This window comes from Diabrotica undecimpunctata, chromosome 6 (genome assembly GCF_040954645.1).
Source record: "Diabrotica undecimpunctata isolate CICGRU chromosome 6, icDiaUnde3, whole genome shotgun sequence".
NCBI lineage: Eukaryota > Metazoa > Arthropoda > Insecta > Coleoptera > Chrysomelidae > Diabrotica > Diabrotica undecimpunctata.
In genome coordinates, this window is record NC_092808.1 from 117,925,408 (window position 1) to 117,946,530 (window position 21,123).

A 21,123-nucleotide genomic window follows, 5' to 3' on the forward strand; every position below is an offset into this window, starting at 1 on the left:
GATGCGGTGTGTGCCTCTGGGTAATAAGAAGTTGGTTCACTTGAACGTTTTTTCGAAGTTAATAGATAATTGATTTGTATTCAATAATAAATGTTTTGTAGGTTTTATGCAGAAGATACTGTGATCATTGCAACGAGCATAGAAGACCTAAATCATCTAATCTAAAGCTAAGTATGAAAAAAGACCACAAAATATACACTGAATATTGACAATAAATGATAACGCTATAGAACAAGTAGAAAAATACCAATAATTGGGAGCTTTGATCAATCAAATCAATGATTATACTGCAGAAATTAACAAGCGAATAGAGTTTACCAGATCAGCATTTATACAATGAAGCCACTCCTAATGTGCAGAAATCTAATTTGGAAATCAGACTACATCGAATATGTTATATATTTTCAATATTATTATATTGAGCTGAGACTTGGACATTAAAAAATTGCAATTTAAAAAGAATCGAGGCCTTCGAACTCTGCTTATACCGCAGGGTAATAAAAAAATTCTGGACTCATATAATTACAAATAAAGAAGTACTGGAGAGGGTTGGTAAAGAAACAGAACTAATCACCACTATACAAATCAGAAAACTGAAATACCTAGCTCACGTGATGAGGGGACCAAAATATGAAATTTTGAGACTTATAATACAGGGAACGATTCAATGAAGAAAATCTATTGGCCGAAGACAGAATTCTTAGTTGAGGAATCTACGTGATTGGTATCAATGCAGATCGAATGATTTGTTTAGAGTTGTAAATTCAACAATAAAAATAGCTTAATTTTTAAAATAATGTTATTTTTGAAAACGATTTCCGGAGTGGAAGTCGAAACGTCAAACACTAGTTAGTTAAAAATGTGATTTTCATTACAACTAATAATTGTGGCTTAATTCCATAAAAACATAATAATATTTAAATTATATAATATATATTTTGAACGAAAAATCCTTAGACACATATATAAGGGGGTAAAGGAAAATGACATATGGCGCAGAAGATATAACTTTGAAGTATACACAGCATACAATGAACCCGAGATCATAACATCCATAAAGATCGGACGTCTGCGCTGGATGGGCCATGTTAAACGAATGTTGGAGACTGAAACACCAAAACATATTATGAGGCAAACACCAGTAGGAAGAAGGTCAAAGGGAAGACCCAAACTTAGATACATGGAACAAGTGGAACAAGATCTGAAAACACTTAAGATTACCAACTGGAAAAACAAAGCAAGGAACAGAACAGAATGGCGGAAAATCCTAGAACAAGCCAGGACCCAGAAAGGGTTGTCGAGCTACTGATGATGATGATGATATAATATATATTTTATAATATCGCATGCGGCATAATACCGCATGACTGGCTAACATCCACATATATAGCTCTTCCTAAAAAACAAAAAGCAAGGAAATGTGAAAACCAACGAACTGTATTCCTAATGAGTCATGCTGCTAAGATTTTTATGCGAATAATTTATAACCGAATTCAAAATAAGTGTGAAAAATATCTGAGTCGTTCTCTATATGGCTTTAGAAAGGGTACAAGCACTAGAGAAGCAATTATGGGATTGACACTGATGGCAGAAAGGTATCTTGATGTTCAAAAACGGCTGTATTTGTGCTTTGTCGATTATAGAAAGCATCAAATACAGAAAATTTATCGAGGTGCTAAAAGAAGTAGGGTTGGACGGACACGACATAGCTATCATAAGTAATACATACTGGAACCACACAGGATGCGTTCGAACAGAGAACGGAAACACCAAGTACATCAACATTAAACGAGGAGTGCGTCAAGGGTGCATTTTACCCCCCTATTATTTAATGTATATGCCAAACATATAATTAGAGTGAATAACGTATAAAAACTAAAAATATTGATGAACATATTATCAGAAGAAAGTCACAGGCTGGGCTTGGTTATTAACTTTTCCAAAACCAAAATTCTGATATTCCACAAAGACCCCCGTGAACAAGTTACACCTAACATACAAATAAATGGTATCACCCTTCAGAGTTACCAAAGCTTCATATACCTGGGCAGAGAACTAAATAGTCAACTAGAGCACTCAAAAGAAATTAGAAGACGCATTGAAATAGCAAGATCTGGTTTCATGAATATGGGTAAAATACTCTGTAACCCCAAGCTATCAGTCTCAATAAGATTGAGAACACTAAAGTGTTATGTGTGGTCTCTATTACTATATGGCTGTGAGACCTGGACATTAAAACAGTATGACGTCAACAAATTAAATTCATTTGAAATGTAGATGTACCGCCGAATGCTAAGAATAAGCTGGACCAGCAGAACTACGAATGAAGAAGTACTGAAAGCAATGAACACACGCCCACATCTGGTCAATACTATCAAAATTAGAAATACGTCATATCTAAGACACATAATGCGCCATAGGGAATTTGAGCAGCTCCAGGTAATATTAGAAGGCAAGATCGAAGGTAAAAGGGGCATAGGATGAAAGAAATCTTGGCTACGAAACATCAGAGATTGGACCCACACAAGAGAAAATTAATTAATTCATCAAGCCCAGAACAGAAAGAAATTTGCGATATTGATCGCCAACCTCAACAGAGAAGGTACTTAGGAGGAGGACCATGTTTTAACTGTAAAGGTCTCTATATTAGGCAAACCAGTCAACTGCTTCAGTACAGAATTCGTTCACACAAATATGACAAGAACAACACCACTGCACTCACAAAGCATGAGAATGAGAGGAAGCATAAATTTGAGCATCAAAAAAGCATCAAAATTTTAAAAACCGAGCAAAACAATATATCAGAGCAGATATATCAATAGAAATAAGAAGAAATACTAACGCAATAAATGACAAAAAAGGTATAAAGAATCTAAATAAAATATATTTCAATCTGATTTAAATAATAACAAATATAACAAACTCGTAAAATTGTAACATATCTCCACTTAATGTCTTGCTTTACATTTGGTAAGTTTTTATATGTTTTACAATCAATTTTGTTCTTAATCTTAAACATTTTGAATCTTTACAAAGGCATAGGTTACCTGCCGAAACGAAACGAACGAAACGTTAAATGGAATAATAAAATCTAGTTCCAAATTTAACATTACTTATTTAACCTAAACATTTATATTTTTAAAATAATCTTTTTTGAAAACGATTTCCGAAGTGAAAGTCGAAACGTCAAACACTAGTTAGTTAAAAACGTAATTTTAATTCCAAACAATAATTGTGGCTTAATTCCATACAAAAATAATATTATAATTAGTTAAATGTAATCAATACACTCAAACGAGGAAAAAATAATACATAACGTTATACCACAATAAATACTCTTAGGACTAAATGGTACTCATACAAAACATTACGTTAACATTTAAGATTTTTAAAACGTTGAGTAAATTATAAAAAAATCTGTAGATTAAAATGTCAGTCGTTAATCTAAAAACAGCCTTCCCCATTAACTTTGATAGTATATTACCATGGTATAGTAGCAAAGAAACTTACCTTTATTTTAAAAAACAATAATTTCAAATATGTAGTAAATATTTTTCACTTCTTTCATCCGTATTTAAAACCTGCTTTTATAGCTAACTGTTGCACTACACAATAAATTCTAGAAAAGTCGAGAAAAACTTTAATCAGACTGATGAAATTCATTATTTTTATTCTTCTTAAAATACAATATTTCTTTATTAATGACCTATTAAATTATATGGTAAATACTCTCGCAGTGATCAACAAAATAATTGTGAATATTATAGTTGTGCAATATAATTTCTATTACTAATAGAAATATTTACTTAATTAAGAATTTTTGATAATAACTATTTAAAAAAACAGACCTCACAAGCTTCCAGATTTCCCAACTTTCCATCAATGTTGAATATTATGCAAATATCTTCGAATTATAAGATCTGAACTGTCTTGTACCCTTAATTACACAATGCTTTCTGGTGTTTCAAAGTTACTCATTATTTATTTGTTTAACATATTTTTTCTTCATCAAGCGCCCTCTTCATCACCACCGTTCTCAGGAGTGTGTGTGAACTCAGTACTGTCCAATCACGGATGTTCTTTAGTCAGGAACACCGCTTACGCCAGGTCCTTTGCCGCTCTGTCTTTTCCCCTTTTATGATTGGTTTTAGAAGCTAATATCTCTGGTGTCGAGATGTTTGTCCTAAGTATGCGGTCTTTCTTAGTTTAATTATTGTAAATAGTTATCTCTCTTAATTCACATTCTTCTCAAAAATTCGTAATTTGTGACGTGATCTACCCAAAATATTTCAAGCATACGTTAGTTTATTCACATTTTAAAGAAGTCAAGTCAAGGATTTAACTGATCCTGGTGGTTATTCTGAGTCTACAGTCTCCATTTCTATCCTTGTTCTTATTTCCAGGTCTATGTCTAGGTTCTCTAATATCCAACAGCTTAAGTATTTGAATTTTCTCGCTTATTCCATTGGCTTGACATAGATAATGTGTCTACAAGTTGCGGTTTCGGCCTATGACAGTAATATTAGTTTTAGTAGTATTATTTTCATGCCGAGGTGGTCACCTTCTCTGGTTAGTTTGCTTAGTAGAAGCTGAAGATCTTCTGCGCTGTCTGCTAAATTCCGTGCAGAATTCCATGTGTCGTCAGTTTATCTTATATTAGTGTCTTTAGATCTCCGTTTGCCTACTTTGGCATTAAACCATCTATATTATGATTTTTATTCATAGAGAACATTAGTGTTTTGGGATCAAGAATGGCTTGCTTTCTATATCGGGTGTATTAGCTGTTGGAGAAAATCAGCTAAAGAAACTCTGTGCGAAAGAAAGATAAGCAAGGAAAAGAAAAAAGCATACCTGAAGTACATATCAAACAAAAATCTACAAAGTATAAGACCAATAATGAGGTACTCGTAACTCCGCCTCTGGTAGTTGCTGGGTAAATTAAGCAACGAAAGGCTAGTAAAAACCATGAAAGAAAAAATATGGAAAATAGTAATGAGGCTAGGGCGTTCCCTGAAAGCGACGCGCAGTTGCGGCCTCACCTGACAACTGTACCCTGCAAAATTTGATCTAGGGCTACCCCTCAAAGGGCAGAAGGGGCCAAAGAAGCTATTTCTAATAGTTGTAACGTTGGAAGTATGACAGGTAAAGGAAGAGAGCTTGCCGATTTCATGCAGAGGAGGATTGGTGTACTTTTTGTGTAGAAAACTCGATGGAAAGGTATCTTGAGAGATATGGATACAAGTTAATATATAGCAGTTCAACCAGTCATGGCATAAATGGAATAGGTATTATTATAAACAAAGAATGAAACGAATATATGTACCTACGCCCCACAGGTAGAGTGTGAAGAACAGGAAAATGAAGAATTTTGGAGGGCCCTTGATTACGAGATGCTTGAGATTCCTGTAGACGAAAATTGGAGGTGATTTGAATGAACATATTGGTAGAGAAAGAGTGGAAATAAAAAGAGTTTATGGAAGTTTTGGGATGGGAATAAGAAATGATAAAGAAAATAGTTTGATTCACCTTGTAGTGGCATGGGATATAGCCTTCATTAATACTTTCTCTATGAAGACTGAAGATCAGTGTCTTACCTGTAGCAGCGGGGGAAGGGAAACTCAGATAGAGTTTGTGCTGTCTAGAAGTCAGCTAAAAGAGGTTACCAACTGTAAAGTGATAAAGAGTGAGTGTGTACCTGGTCAAAACCGACCAGTGATAGTGAATATGAAGATAAAGGTAAGGCGGAAAGAAAGGCAAGTAGGACACCAAAAAGTAAAGTGGTGAAAGTTAAAGGATGGATTTGGTAATAGTCTTTAGAGTGTTAGAAGAACTTGAGAAAAATTTACGGTAAATGACTGGTTGGAAGCCAACAGTAAAGTTGTGGTACGAGTGGGAGAGGAAGTGCTAGGAAAAACATCTGGTAAAGGGACTCCTAAAGACAAAGAAACGTGGTTGTGGAACGATGAAGTGCAACAGAAGATTAAAGAGAAAATAGCGGTAAGAGGTTTAAAAGAGAGGAAGATACGGATATATACAAGATAGCAAAGAGAGAAGCAAATCGCTCTGTAGCTACTGCTAATGAAAGATCGTGTGCATAGTTGTATGAAGAGTTAGAAACGCCCGAGGAGATGAAAAGGTTATACAGAATTACTAAAGCAAGGGACAAGTCATCAAAAGACTCCACCCATGTACGGCAGATTAAGAGTGCGAACAGAAAAGTGCTAATAAATGATGTTGAAATGAAGCAAGGATGGTAGAAGTACTTTAGAAAATTGCTAAATGAACACCAGAGGATAGACAGAGAATCCGGGATCCCGAATTAGAATGTAATACCAGGGATAGCGAGAGATGAAGTTGTCAAAGCGTTAAATAGGAAGAATAATGGTAAGAAAGTTGGACCTGATGGAATACCTGTGGAAGTTTGGAAGGCTCTAAAAGAGGAAGGGGTTGATATTTTGTGGCAAATGATGAGTGGGATATATGAGGAAGAAAGGATGCCTAACTCATGGAGGGAGAGTGTGATGGTATCATTGTATAAAGTTAAAGGCGATATTCAAAACTGTAAGAACTATAGGGAGATAAAGTTAATGTGGCACATAATGACAATTTGGGAGAGCGAGGGTTAAGGAGAGAGACATCTATAGGAGAAGAACAGTTTGGGTTTGCGTCAGAAAGGATGATAACGGATGCCTTGTTTGCTTTAGAAACAGTTGAGATAGTGGATGGAGAAATACAGCGAGAAGAAAAAAAATTGATATTTATAGATCTTGAAAAGGCGTACGACACAGTTCTTAGACAAGAGCTATGAAGATATGGGTACGTGGAGGTATGAGAGAGAAATGGGTTCCTGAGAAGTACGTAAGGCTCTTGAAGGATATGTGTAACGGAGCGTACACCAAAGTAAGGATTGCTGTCGGATTAACCAAAAGTTTTCCAGTGACGGTTGGTTTGTATCAAGGTTCTTCACTGAGTTCTTACCTGTTTAATCTTGTTATGGATGTACTGACAGAGATAGTAAGGTCAATGCTTGGCCAATGCTCTTTGCTGATGATATCGTGTTAGTAGAGGAGAGCAAAGAAATGTTAGACTCATTCACCAAAAAAGGAAGAGGAAGTAATGAGATAATGTAAAAACATTTTAACAATCTGTTATGCAGTGGGAATAAAAGGAAAGAAGAAATTAATACTACCGAATATCAATAATGTTTGAAATACAGTAAAAAAAATGTACAAAAGAAAACAAAAGAGGCGCACAAAAGAAAATTAGATATGACGATACAGTTACAATGACGGATAAAAACGATGATTTACAAAACGTAATGAAACGCCTTAATGAATGCTGTCATGAATAAGAACGAAGGCTGAAGTTGAAGAAAACTAAATGCATGATCATGACTAAATCATAGGTACAAACATCCAATAGATTATAGAAGATACTGTAATTGAGAGTGTGGATATAAATAAATACTTAGGAACATTAAATGTAGTCCAAATCAAAAAAATTAAGACACGTATAAATAGCACGTGCATCATGCGTTAAAACTTGAAAAGTTTCTTTGTTGTCGGTATATAAGGTTAGGACTATACATAAGGATGCTTTGGTGTTACGTATTCATTACTCTTCTTTATGGCTTTGAAGCATGGACATTAAAAGAAGTGCATGGAGCGCAAAAATGACATATCTCAGGTTATAGTGGATCCAAATTTGCTATTTTTTAAACTGGGGTACAACGTTAAAATAATAACATTTATCGTATTTTCATTGCAAAATTATCCAAAACAAAGAAGCTAATAACTACAGGATGTACAAATATTTTCCCAAGTCGCTTTTTTTATTATTTATTTTTTTAAAATATAATTATATTAAATAAATGTTATTTACAGTGGGACATAGAAAATTAACAAGAAGATTTGTCAATAAAGGATTCGATTCGAAATTATTGTCAAAATTTAAAAGTCATAAATGTCATCCGATTAATAACAATATTGACTCATCTGTTTAAATTTTTAACATACTTCTCGTTTTAAAATAATTTTATATAAATACAATTAATATTTTTAAGCATATTATTTAGTTTGTATAATAATTAAATTTACTATCAAATGATATTTATTTATATCTTATTATAATTTAATATTTCGTTTGAATTTGACAGGACTGTCAAAAGTTAACAACGTACACTTTATTAATACGTCAACCAGTAACAGTTATATACAAGTATACAATACTACTATTTAAAAATTTTTTAATAATTTTGAATGCTAAAATTTTTTTTAAAAACTAGACTTTTCTTATAAAGGATTGTTTAATTTCAGTCCTTAATGTTGGCTCTTACATCTTGGCTCTTACGCGTGCGAGAACATTTTATTTTAAAAGTTGTGTTTTTTAATCAGCTTTTCAAATATTTTTTAGCCATTAAATTTGAACTAAATTCTACGGAGTTATGGAATGATAAATTGAGTATAGTCATGTCAGTATGGGTAGGTTTCTGAAATACGGAGAACTCATGTTTATTTTTAAGTCTGATAATTTTTAAATCTAGAAAATTTATGAACAGATTCTATTGTAAATTCAGTATGACTATGGAGTGAATTAGCATATGATTAAAATTGGTCAAGATATCTGTTAGTTCCTGTAAAACACACCAGTACATAGTCCACGTAGACCCATCAATACAAAAAACTGTTTGAATTTAAAATATTGGTTGTAAATGATCCATAACAATATCTGATAGCAATGGGCTTAGAAGATTACCCATTATAAGTCCTGCACTGTTATTCGTATATATTTGATCGTTAAATTTAAAGTAGTCCTTGTTTATGCAAATTTCGAGAAGATGTAAAATTTCAGATGTAATGATTGGATTTGTTATATTATTATTATGGTATAAAAGGTTTTTTACTAGAACAAAAGTTTCTGTAGGAGGAAGACTAGGAAACAGATATTTTACGTCAAATGAAATTAATCTGGAGTTGTTAGGTAATTGAAAATGTATTTTATTAAATAGTTCTATTGTATTTTTTACGGTAAGTTTAGTTGAAAATTTAGTGTGTTCTAAATCAATCTCTAACAGTTTTTTTGAAAGTTTGTATAACGGAGCTGTATAAAAAGAAACTACAGGTCTTATTGGATGATCAGGTTTGTATAATTTAATAAGAATATAATTTCGGAAGCTGTAGGTTCATTATATTGAGGTATTTAATTTGTTTTTGATACTTATCCATCGGATCTTTGTTTATTGTTTCAATATTTTAAATATGTAAAAATTCTATCGTTTTGTTATTATATTGTATTTTATCTATAGCAATAGTAGTGTTACCTTTGTCTGCTTTTGTAAACACTATGTTTGTCTGTTGGTCCAGTTTTAACAGGACTTTTTAGTTTCACTACACACGTCGGTAATAGACTTTGCAATGACACTTTTTTCGATATTGTTGGCAGTTTTATTTAATGCTACTTCACATTCTACACCTAAATATTCTAAAGTTTTTTTGATTAGCATGTTGAGGAAAGTTGTGTTTAAATCCTTTCCCTAAAAGTTATATCTCGCTATTACTGAATTTGGTATCTGTTAAATTTATAAATCTATTGAAAAAATTATGGTTCGAAAAACTGTTTGTATAACGAGCATTGGGTTTTCTACTATTGCAAATTGGTTATTTAGCTTTTTACACTGTGCATTGAATTTTTTATCTATTATATTATCTACTTTAATTGCCAAGTTAAAATCTACGATTTCTAGAATCTAGAACTTTCAAAAAAACTGTTTATAGAATATTTTAGAACACACACGAAATTTTCACCTAAATTTACCGTAAAAAATACAATAGAACTAGTTAATAAAATAAAACATTTTCAATTACCTAACAAACCCATATTAATTTTAATTGACGTAAAAAAATTTTGAAAAGGACCGTTTTAGCTCAACCCTTTCGCCTCTGATTATCTAGGATCCTCCTCCGCAGGACACATCTAACGAAGCGAACCACCAGTAGAGCCAATACAGCGACAAAAGCCAACCAAAAAAAAAACAAACCACGTCCTGAAGAGATGGACAACCTAAACAGGACAACAAAACATAAACAAAGAGAAAATCAAACGAAAAGCAAATATCATCCAGACAATAAACTAAGAGTAGATCACTTGAGAAGGGAACTTTTCCAAAACGGCTGTAGTGATAAGAATTTGTAATAAATTTTGTGGAAGTTTTGAAAACAGAAGTTTCCAGTGTTTTACTGTTATATAAAATAAATTTCCACCAAGTAACCGTCGAATCCTAGGCATAGAAGGTAGAGAAAGAAGAACAAGAACGAGTGACTGGTTTGACGAAGAATGTCAGATTATAACAGACAAAAAAAAACAGAGTATATTTACTAATGCAATAGGGGCACAGAACCCGACAAGCAGAGGAAGAATATAAACGACTACGCCAAGAAGAAAAGAAAACTCACCGAAGAAAAAAGAGAGAATATATGAACAAAGAACTTCAAGAATTACAAGAACTAAGTAAATCAACAGAGACAAGAAAATTTTATCAGAGACTGAACAAAAGCAGAAAAGACTTCAAACCGAGAACAACGATGTGTAGAGATAAGGAAGGTAATATATTGACAGAACAGCAAGAGATACTAAGTAGATGGACAGAACATTTCACAGAAAAGCTTGAAGGAGATTGGGGAGAAACGAACCCTGACATACCATTAGACCAAGCAGACAACAGAGAAAAGACTCCACCAACAATAGCCGAGATAAGAGCAGCAGTAGACAAATTAAAGAACAATAAAGCACCGGGATCGGATCAAATAGCATCGGAGTTACTGAAGGAAGGAGGAGACGCACTACAAAAAACATTACATGAATTGATAAAGATATGGTCGAATAAACAGCTACCAGCGAAGTAAAATAGCGGTATTATAGTACCATTACATAAAAAAGAAAATCAGTTAGAATGTGGAAACTACCGTATAATCACGCTGCTGAATGCAGCATACAAAATAATGTCAAACGTCATTTATGAAAGACTTGGAACACACGCTGAAAAAAGGCTTCTGTAGACAGAAGTCAACAATAGACCAGATACATCGACACACATCATCTCTTCATAGACTTTGAAAGCGCATATGACAATATAAACCGAGAATTCTTAATAAAAGCAATGAAAGAATTTAATATACCAACACAACTAATAGAACTGATAAAAGAATCTCTAAAAGTAAAAAGTAGAATCCGGATACAAAATGAATTAACGGAAACAATAGATGTGAAAAAGGGACTACGCCAGGGAGACGCTCTATCATGCATCTTGTTCAACATCGTACTCGAGAAAATACTGAGGGACACAACAGTCAATATACGAGGAACAATCATTAATAAAAGCGTGCAAATACTTGCATTTGCAGATGATGTTGACATAATCGCAAGATCAAGAAGAGAAATGAAAGAGGCATACAACCAAATATAACGAGCTGCACAAAATAGTGGTATTAAAATCAATTGGACCCAAACAAAATATATGCAGGTAAGTAAAAACGCAGAAATAAGGCAGCCACAAAATATAACAATAGGAGAATACAACATTGAGGGGGTAAAAAACTTTATATACTTGAGATCCCTAGTCACGTCTGATAATAACGTTACGGAGAAAGTGAAGAGGCGAATATTTATTGCAAATAAATGATACCATGGCTAAATTATTCAACTAAGATCTACGGCACATACGGCTCAGAAACATGGACATTCACTAAAAGAGAGGAAACGTTGTTAGCCACCTTCGAAAGAAAAATCTTGCGACACATATATAAGGGCACAAAAGAAAACAGAATATGGCATAGAAGATACAACTCTGAACTATACAAAATATACCAGGATCCGGATATTATAACATCCATTAAAATAGGACGACTGAGTTGGATAGGACATGTAGAAAGAATGGAAGAAGGCAAAATACCAAACAAAATATTCAAACAGATGCCAGTAGGAAAAAGAACAAGAGGAAGACCGAAACTGAGATACTTAGAACAAATAGAAAATGATATAACAACCTTAAAAATAAAAAACTGGAGAAAAAAAGCACGAAACAGATCAGAATGGAGAAGAATCCTGGAACAGGCCAAGACCCGAAAAGGGTTGTTGAGCCAGTGATGATGATAATGATGAACTGTCGAATCCATCACTTATTTAAATTAATGAATCCCTAGATGAGAGTCTTTTTGTAATACTCCATACTACACATTTCAACCCTCAACCCGTCTATGCAGGTGTGTTGAGTAAAAAACTGACTTAATTGGCCTAATTAGACACAATACCCGACACAGCCACAACACACAGGCTACTGGAAACGGTAGAGATGAGAGTATTGAGAAGAATTACAGGAAATACGCTGGGATATCGAAAAAGGAGTTAAAACATTAGAAAAAAATGTAACGTACAGTGTATGAACGAATTGACACTAAATAGAAAAAAAGAATGGAATAATTACATAAGCGGAAAGGGGGGTAACTCGTGTGATCAAAATAGCCAATCGGTAGAAGAAGTATCGGACGGCCGCGTAAAAGATGGTGTGACAACCTTCCATACAGGCCTCAATACATTCATGAACAAGCAGAATTGCTTATAAATAGGTACAAAGCAGAAAAAGATTAGATTAGATTTATTCTACCTGGATTTAGAAATGCAACTGAATGAAACCATGTAAATGTCATAGGAAATTCAATATGTTTCTTCAAAACAAAAAACAAAAAAACAAAATAGTAGACCGATAGTGGATAAACTAAAAATGATAACGATAACTTTGTTTTTGAATAATATCAATCATCTATAGGCGGTATAACACAACAAATTAATACACTTAAACTGAAATAACTACAAAAAGACGCTTCGATTTTCAGTTTGGATATCGTTTCTAGAGATTTCAAATAAACTATTTTCGAGCTAAAATTCAAAACGTCAAGTAAAATATTTCTATGAATATTTGTGGCTCATTTACAAAAAATGTATATAATAGTTAACACTAACTGATTATTTGTCTAAACGGAATTGGCAACATAATAATTAAAAATTATTTGAAGACAAATACAATTAAATTTTGTCACTTAAAAAAATATATAGTCACATAATGCCGCTAAATTGAATATTAAACTTTTTAAAAATATTTGTTATTGCAAACACAGATGCTTATATAAGAAAAACAGCTAATACGGCGTCAAATTAATTTTATGTATAGTTGTCATAAAAAATTACAATTTAAAAAAAGCACGCTTTACTAACCTGCGCGAAAAAAGATCCACACTGTTCTCAGCAAAAAATTCAACGAGATCACAGTCTCACAGACATCCAACACTCATCATTTCTTATTTCACACGATGATGACGGGATAGAAGAGATTATTTGATCTAAGAATCTGGTATGTCGATGAAGAATAGTTCAATAGCCGTAACATTACAAGAGTTAGTTACAAGTCTCTTATACTTAACGGAAGTTCACCAGCTCAAACTAAACACATTGGCTGAATGTGTTTGATGATCAACTATTTCTTTTTGTTGCGGTTTACGCAGTTTTTGTGAACCTTTTTAGGATAAGAGGGGTATTATCATTGCGGTTTCGTTAACACCCTCACAGTAGGTACTCCAAATTATCCGTACAGGATGATTCTTTATGTAATAGAAATGGCTTTACAGGGTGGCGTCCAATACTTTCGCTTACTTACATTTAGTAGATTTTTAGATTGAAATTTAATTTAAAATTAATTAAAAATCTGTGCTTCAAAAAAAACTTTGTTCTTTTCTGGATAGTTTTTGATAAAACTTTTATTAAATATATATCATATGACCTTTTTTTCTTTTGGTTCTGGAAACCGTCTAACCTACACTGGTTACTGTAGCCAAGTTACTTTTGGACGGTATTGTCGCAGCATTGGAGTATAAAGCCGTGAAGAGTGTGTCCCGCCATCAACGCAAAGTTGGACTTCTAAATGGTTACAAATGTAGTTTTACCATCGATACTGGGGCAACTAGGTCAGTGATGAGTAAAGATTTCCTCGACTAAATAACTCTAAGGACAATATCGAAATTTCTAATTCTAGAGACAGCCACAGGCGAAAGCATAACTGTTTATGGGGAGAGATGTGTAAAAATCGAATTGGGACACGTCGAGATAGAAGTAGTGGTCCTAATAGCCAACATCGTAGATGAGTTCATCCTGGGCGTGAAACATGGGTTTATTGTAGATGTCAGAAACAGGACCTTAGTCATCGACAATAAAGAAATTCCACTGTCCGCCTTTATAATTCAGCAAAATGGCCTAAAGATGTTAGTATCAGAAGACCGTGGTCGCACAAATTGATACATCTGGTGGCTTGAGAGCCATGTTATTAGAACCAGAAGAGTAGGGTCATGAGGGCATCATTGTGGCCAAGTAATTGGTAGATGGGGATAGAAAGACGGTTCCAGTAAGGGTGGCCAACTCAAATGACAACAAGATCACCTTCAAAAGGGGCCAAGTACTTGGAATATGCGAGCCAGTTGTAAGAGTGACCAGAATAGAAGAAAACGTGCCAACAGCTAGACGTATCCACTAAGCTGTTGGAAAATCTAAAGACGTCATGGGGCCATCTAGCCAAAGACGAATACCAAAAAGTAGAAGAGTTCATCAAAAACCAAGGTGACATCTTCTTTAAAGGCAAAATATCTGGCCGCACTGATTTAGTCCAACATAGGATAAACACTGATAACTCCAACCCCATAAGGTTAGCACCAAGACGTCTCCTGTTTGCAAAACAAAAGGAAGCTTTTGCCATTCTTAAAGATATGCGGAAGGAGAATGTCATTAAATAGTCAACTAACCCCTGATCTTCTCCAGTGATGTTGGTAACTAAGAAAGATGGTTCCACAAGGTTTTGTATCGACTATAGAAGATTAAATAGCGTCACCAACAAAAACAGATACCCACTGCCCCGTATTGACGATACCCTTAGTACCTTGGCTGGATCGAAATGGTTTTTCAATGTGGATCTTAAAAGTAGCTATTGGCAAGTTGCAGTCCACCCTAAAGATAAAGAGAAGACAGCATTTTTTGCTGGAAAAGGGCTCTAACAATTGAAAGTGGAAGTAACGATTAATGGAGAGCTAGTACTTAGGGGACTTAGGGGACATGGAAAACCTGTGCAATGACATCATGGTCATCGTGAAGGATTTCGACGAACATCTAACCAATTTTAAAGAAGTTTTCACCAGACTTAGTAGCGCTAACCTACAAGTAAATTTCATCCTCAGTAGTTGCAGCAGACCCGACAAAAATAAACGCAGTACAAGAATGACACGCACCAAGAAACAAACTCGATGTCAGAAGCTTCCTTGGAATTTGCAGTTACTATCGTCGCTCCTTGAAATATTTTGTAAATATTGCCAAACCTCTCCATAAACTGACTGAAATAAAGCTATTATTTGACTGGACACCAGATCCAGCTTGCCTTCACCACACTCCAGCACAAATTGACAACGGCTCCAATCCTGGCATATCCAAAAGAACAGGGTCTTTTCGTGCTTAATAGGAATGCTTCTCAAAATGGCATCGGGGCAGTGCTTTCTTAAGTGCAGGGGGGTGAGGAACACGTCATAGGATCCTTTAGTAAAACTATGTTAAAAGCAGAAAGAAACTACTGTGTCACCAGAAAAGAGTGATTGGCGGTTGTTAAAGCAGTAGAACACTACCATTCGTTCCTTTATCGCAGAAGATTTTTGATAAGATCCGATTATTCTACCTTGCAATGGCACCTCAATTTTAAGATACCTGAAGGCCAGATCACTCGATAACTGGAGAAACTACAGACTTATGATTTTGAAATTCGTCACCGAGCGGGAAAAAGCCATGAAAATGCCGACGGCCTCTTGAGAAGATCATGCAAAGGGAGGAACTACCCATTCTGTGACTGCCAATAAGAACGAGAGGGCCAGATTCTACAGTTAAAAACCTTAGAGGACAGAAGTGGTACTTAGGCCACAGTGGCAAGATATTGCTAAATATGGGCAAGCAGTGAAGGGCTATTGTCTTTAGTGGGACTTCTTGTGTCTGCAAGATGACGTCATCACTCGTAAATGGGAGCGTTCAGATGGTACAAGCCTTAAGTTGTTCTCCCAAAGTCATGTGTTAAGGATCTCCATAATGGCCGCCTCAGGGGGCATTTTGGGATCAATAGGATTTTGGTCAGAGTCCGTGAGAGGTATTATTGGGTTAATTATTGGTAAGATGTGGAAGAATGGTGCAAACGATGTGACCTGTGTACATCCAAAAAGGGACCCAAAACGAAACTCCAAGAATTCATCAGCGGGACTCCATGGGAGTTGAGCGTTGACATTCTGGGACCATTTCCAGTAACAATATCAGGAAACAAGTATTTGATGATGGCTATGGGCTATTTTTTCAAATAACCAGAAGTAGTTGCACTACCCAACCAACGAGCAATCACAGTTGGTGAGGCCCTGCTTGAAAATGTTCTTTCATGACATAAGGATCTACTTCTGCTTCATTCTGATTAGAGACGCAACTTCGAATCGGACATTTGGAAGACTATGATGACTTTGATGGGAATTAAGAAGACCAGAACGACACCGCTTCATCGTTAGTCCGACGGCATGGTAGAAAGACATAACCGAACCATTAACAACTATCTGTTCCTGTTTGTACATGAAAATCAGAGAGACTAGAACAAACTGGTGCCTCTATTTCTGCTAGCCTTCCGAAGCTCCCAACATGAAGGAACTGGTTACAATCCAGCAATGTTATTAACTGATCGAGAGATGAAGCTTCGCATCGATCTCCTACAGGCAATCTACCAGACGGAGAGGCGAAACAAGAGACACTCCCTGAGTATATCAGCGGCCTAAAATATCAACTGGTTAAGGTCCACGATTTCGTCAGGAATAAGCTACAATTCACCAGTAACCGGATGAAGGTAAGGTTCTGTCTAAGAAATCCACTCCCGTTAGCTTAAAGGAAGGTGATGCAATTTGGCTCTACCAAACTATGTTTTTTGTCATTTTTAAATATTTTAATTTTTGTAATAATATTCTGGACCTATTTGAGGGGCAGAATGCAACCTCTGATATCCAAATGTATGTCATTTTTTCACAGATTTGTCCTGGTCTAAGAAGTAAACAAAACTTAAAGACCAGTTAAAGTTTTTTCTAATAATGCACTTAAAAAAGTTAAGAACTTTTTAAGTACTTTTATATTAATTATTATTTTATCCACAAAATTTTAAAGTTTCATCAAAATAGACAATACTTAAAAATTTGTACCAAACAAAAGGTCTGCAATTTTATCCTTTATTACAAAGTGTCAAATCTGACACTTTCAAAATAAAATTGATTATCCATATCTCGTAAAACACTCGGTGTAAGGTAGCATAACATGCTATTGGGGAAATTTCAAGAGCTGTTGTATCCAAATGTGTAATAATTTATAGTGTTATGTTTAACACATTGAGTGCCACTGTAGGCAAAAAAAAACTGTCCATGGGGCCAATTTTTTTTTCAATGTTTAAATGAAAATAACCATAAATAACTTTTTGTGGTATTAAAAATTGAAAAAAATAAATAAAAACCTGCAATTTAACAAAAAAAAAACAAAAATGGTGACACGTTAGTTTCAAGCAGCCTTTGTTTCAATTTTTGGTTTCGGGCCATATGCGACCAATGTGTCACCACACCATGCTGATGTGATATATTCACAGATTTCGACTCACAAAGGTTTACGTCACGGCGCGAACATTGTTTACAATGATTGGTTGAGTTGTTGTTGAACTTTTGGTGAGTAAAGATGTCTATTTTTGAGAAAGAACAGCAACGTTTAGAAAAGTTATTGCAAGAATATTTTTCCGACGAAGAGGATGTGAACGATTTTGAACCCGACGGAACATCAGATGAATTTGAACCCGAATCAGAGAACGAGTCTGACTCTGATTCATCAAAATATCAGCCATGCAAGAAGAAGAAAGTTTTAACAAAAATATGTGACTCAAAACGCACTGCCAATTTATACGAAGTGAACTTAGGTGCAACGACATTTAGTGAAATTATCCAACCAGTCAATAAACCACAACACAATATAGCAGATACCATTGAAGCTGTTATTCAACAAATTCAGGTTTGCTCATCAAGTGACGAAGAAGAGGACCAACAAGTTACTAATGCTACATATGTCTGGGAGCCAGTTAGTGGCAATTACCTGAAGAAATTTGATTTTGTGGCAAACGAAAATGGTACTGGATTTCGTGCGAAATTCTATGAAACTACAATAAAACTTCATACGATTTTTACAAATTGTTTATAAATGAGGATATCATAAACTTAATGGTAATAAGCAAAAATATTTTTTTTTTGGATTTTTTAATTATTTTTCTACTTTTAGGTAACTGAAACTAATCGGTATGCTGACCAGTGCATTGCGAAAAACGATTATCCTAATTCTCGCGTAAAATCGTCCTGGAACCAAACAAACAAAAACTATTCGGAATTATTCTTTGGATGGGTTTATGTCCATTTTCTGAAGTGAGGAGCTATTGGAGCAAGATGCTCCATTTCAGCAATAATGCCATTTTGTCAGACGACACGTTGCAAAAACTGAAGCTCCTATTAGAAAAATTGAGAATTACATTTCAGAGCTCGATTGTACCTTCAGAAAATATATGTATGGATGAAACGTTAGTTCCCTTTAGAGGACGGCTAAAGTTTTTACAGTATATCAAAAACAAACGCCATAAGTTTGGCATTAAGTTGTTCAAGTTATACCTTGAAAAGGGTTATACCTATAACTTTAGTATATATTGTGGTAAATCCAAATACGAGCAAATATCAGTTCCATCCAAAATTGCCATGGATCTAATGGACAATCTCTTAGACAAAGGACTTACATTTTACACGGTTAATTGGTATACCTCTTGCAAAATACCCATCTTGTAGGAACATTACGTGTAAACCGAAAATTCAACCTAAAAGATGTTATTCAAAAAAAAACTTAAAAGGGATGAAACGGTTGCTGCTGAATGTAAGGAAGGAATTGTGGTACAAAAATGGCGCGATAAACGCGATGTTCTGTGTCCAAGTACTAAGCACACGGCTGAGATGGTTCCAGTGAAGAAAAGAGGACAACACATTTTGAAGCCAAAAATAGTTATAGATTATAATAAATGTAAGGCATTTATTGATCTATCCGATCAAGTGAAAGCCTATAATATTTCCTTAAGGCGAAGCTTAAAATGGTACAGAAAGCTGGCGTTGGAACTCCTAAAGGGAACGTGTCTTGTAAATGCTTATATTGCTCATCAAGAAATAGCCAATGTCAATATGTCAATTACTAAATTTAGAGAGGAACTTGTAAAGGGACTATTGCGAGAATGTGAAGATTTTACGTCAAATAATGAAGAGTCCGAAGAAGCCTCACATATACTGGAAGATGTTGGCCGAGCCAATAGAAAACGTTACATTATTTGTTATGCGAAGATATCTGAACAATCGGATTCCAAGGAGGCCTCAAGAAAAACCCCACAAAGTTCACTGAAGTAATCTAGATGTGTAATGTAGAGTAAAGTTTTATTTTTATGTACATGTACTTCTTTGTAAGTAAATAAATAAATTTAAATTATAGAAACCTTTAAAAATGATGATTTTTATTTAAAACAAAAAAAAATCATATTGCTGTAGGGTACCACAACGGTCTCGTATATAAAGGCCAAATATAGCAACTGGACCGTCAGGACATACGTTTCAAGAAACCCATTGATTTAAATAAATACAACGAGACCAACGCTGCTTCATATAACGAAATGTTTCGACGCTGCATATGAGTCCACATTGGTATCACACAGCAATTCCGTCCCAGAAATGGACGAGACCACGTTGGTCTCATCTGGCACTCAACGTGTTAAAATAAGAAAGTCTTAGTCAACTTGCCTTATAACCGGAAGTAGTAGGAGGCTCTAAATGTTTTAGATTATGTTGGGAATATCTAAAAACCCTTCATTCTAAATTTTTAGATATTAATTATGTTTCTCTAAAACGTCTAATCGGAACTCTCAAATATTCATCATTTATAAAATATTTCCAACAAAATAATGTAAATTACTATTATGTTGATAAACATATAAATGTTATCTGCAATGCTTTTTATAAAGTTTCCTTTTCACTTACATAGTTTGCTGCATTATACGATCATAGAAATCAGCAAAACAAGGAATTATACGCAGTGTAAGTGTAAAGTTGATTCTTTTCAATTAGCCGGATGACCGTGGGAAAAATGTTAACTATTGTTACTTAGCGCTGGAAAGTAAATACGGCATATTTCAAAAGAGCTTACGATATGTTCACTAAAAAAAGGAAATCACCACTTATAAAGGAGTTATTTTATTTGACAAGTTTGGTATTCATAGTAGCATTACCTTTTTGTACTATCATATGTAATTAAGTAGGTATTTATGTGGTGAAAATTACTATAGTCCTTTATGGGTTGCGGGATAGAACCAATACCAGGAAGTTAACTTTTTCATAAGAATGTAGGTATCAGAGATATTGACTAGAATATCTTTTACAGTCTCCTTTTTTACTATTTTTTTTATAAATTTATAAATAAATTTATAAACTGCCGTGTAAAACGATTTCTAGATTATATTTTATCATTGTTTAGATTTATTATAACTTTAAATTATCATAATAACTCGCAAGAGATTTAAGTCAATGAACAAGACAAAATGGAGTGGTGGAGGGAATATATTGAGTCAACTTTTGACGATAAAAGACTTGAAATTTAAATAAAAATTATAGCATTTGGTCCAAACATAACCTTCAATGAAATGGGAGGAGTTATAAAACTATTAAAGAATAGGAAAGCAACCGAGTTAAATGAAATTCCCAGCGTAATAATCAAACTACTTGATGATAAATGTAAATATTCTCTTCTAAACCTCTTCAATAAAATATACGACACAGTGCGTATATCAACAGAGTGGCTACTGTCAACATTTATAATGAAACCGTAAAAAATAAACGCTAAACAATGTAACGATCATCACACCATCAGTCTGATGAGCCATGTAAATTTTTTTTACAACAAAATAACTAAGCGAAACACAGT

At 34.3% G+C, this 21,123-nt stretch overlaps 1 protein-coding gene across 1 annotated transcript in view; it reads right to left on the reverse strand.

The window, feature by feature from the left end:
* shd (cytochrome P450 family 24 subfamily A member shade) overlaps positions 1-13,419 on the reverse strand; it is a 126,837-nt gene extending 113,418 nt beyond the window's left edge. Inside the window, exon 1 of the mRNA XM_072535230.1 lies at positions 13,267-13,419. The gene's annotated coding sequence lies outside the window, so the exon portion shown is untranslated. The remainder of the gene's footprint in view (positions 1-13,266) is intronic.
* Between the last annotated feature and the right edge of the window lie 7,704 nt (positions 13,420-21,123).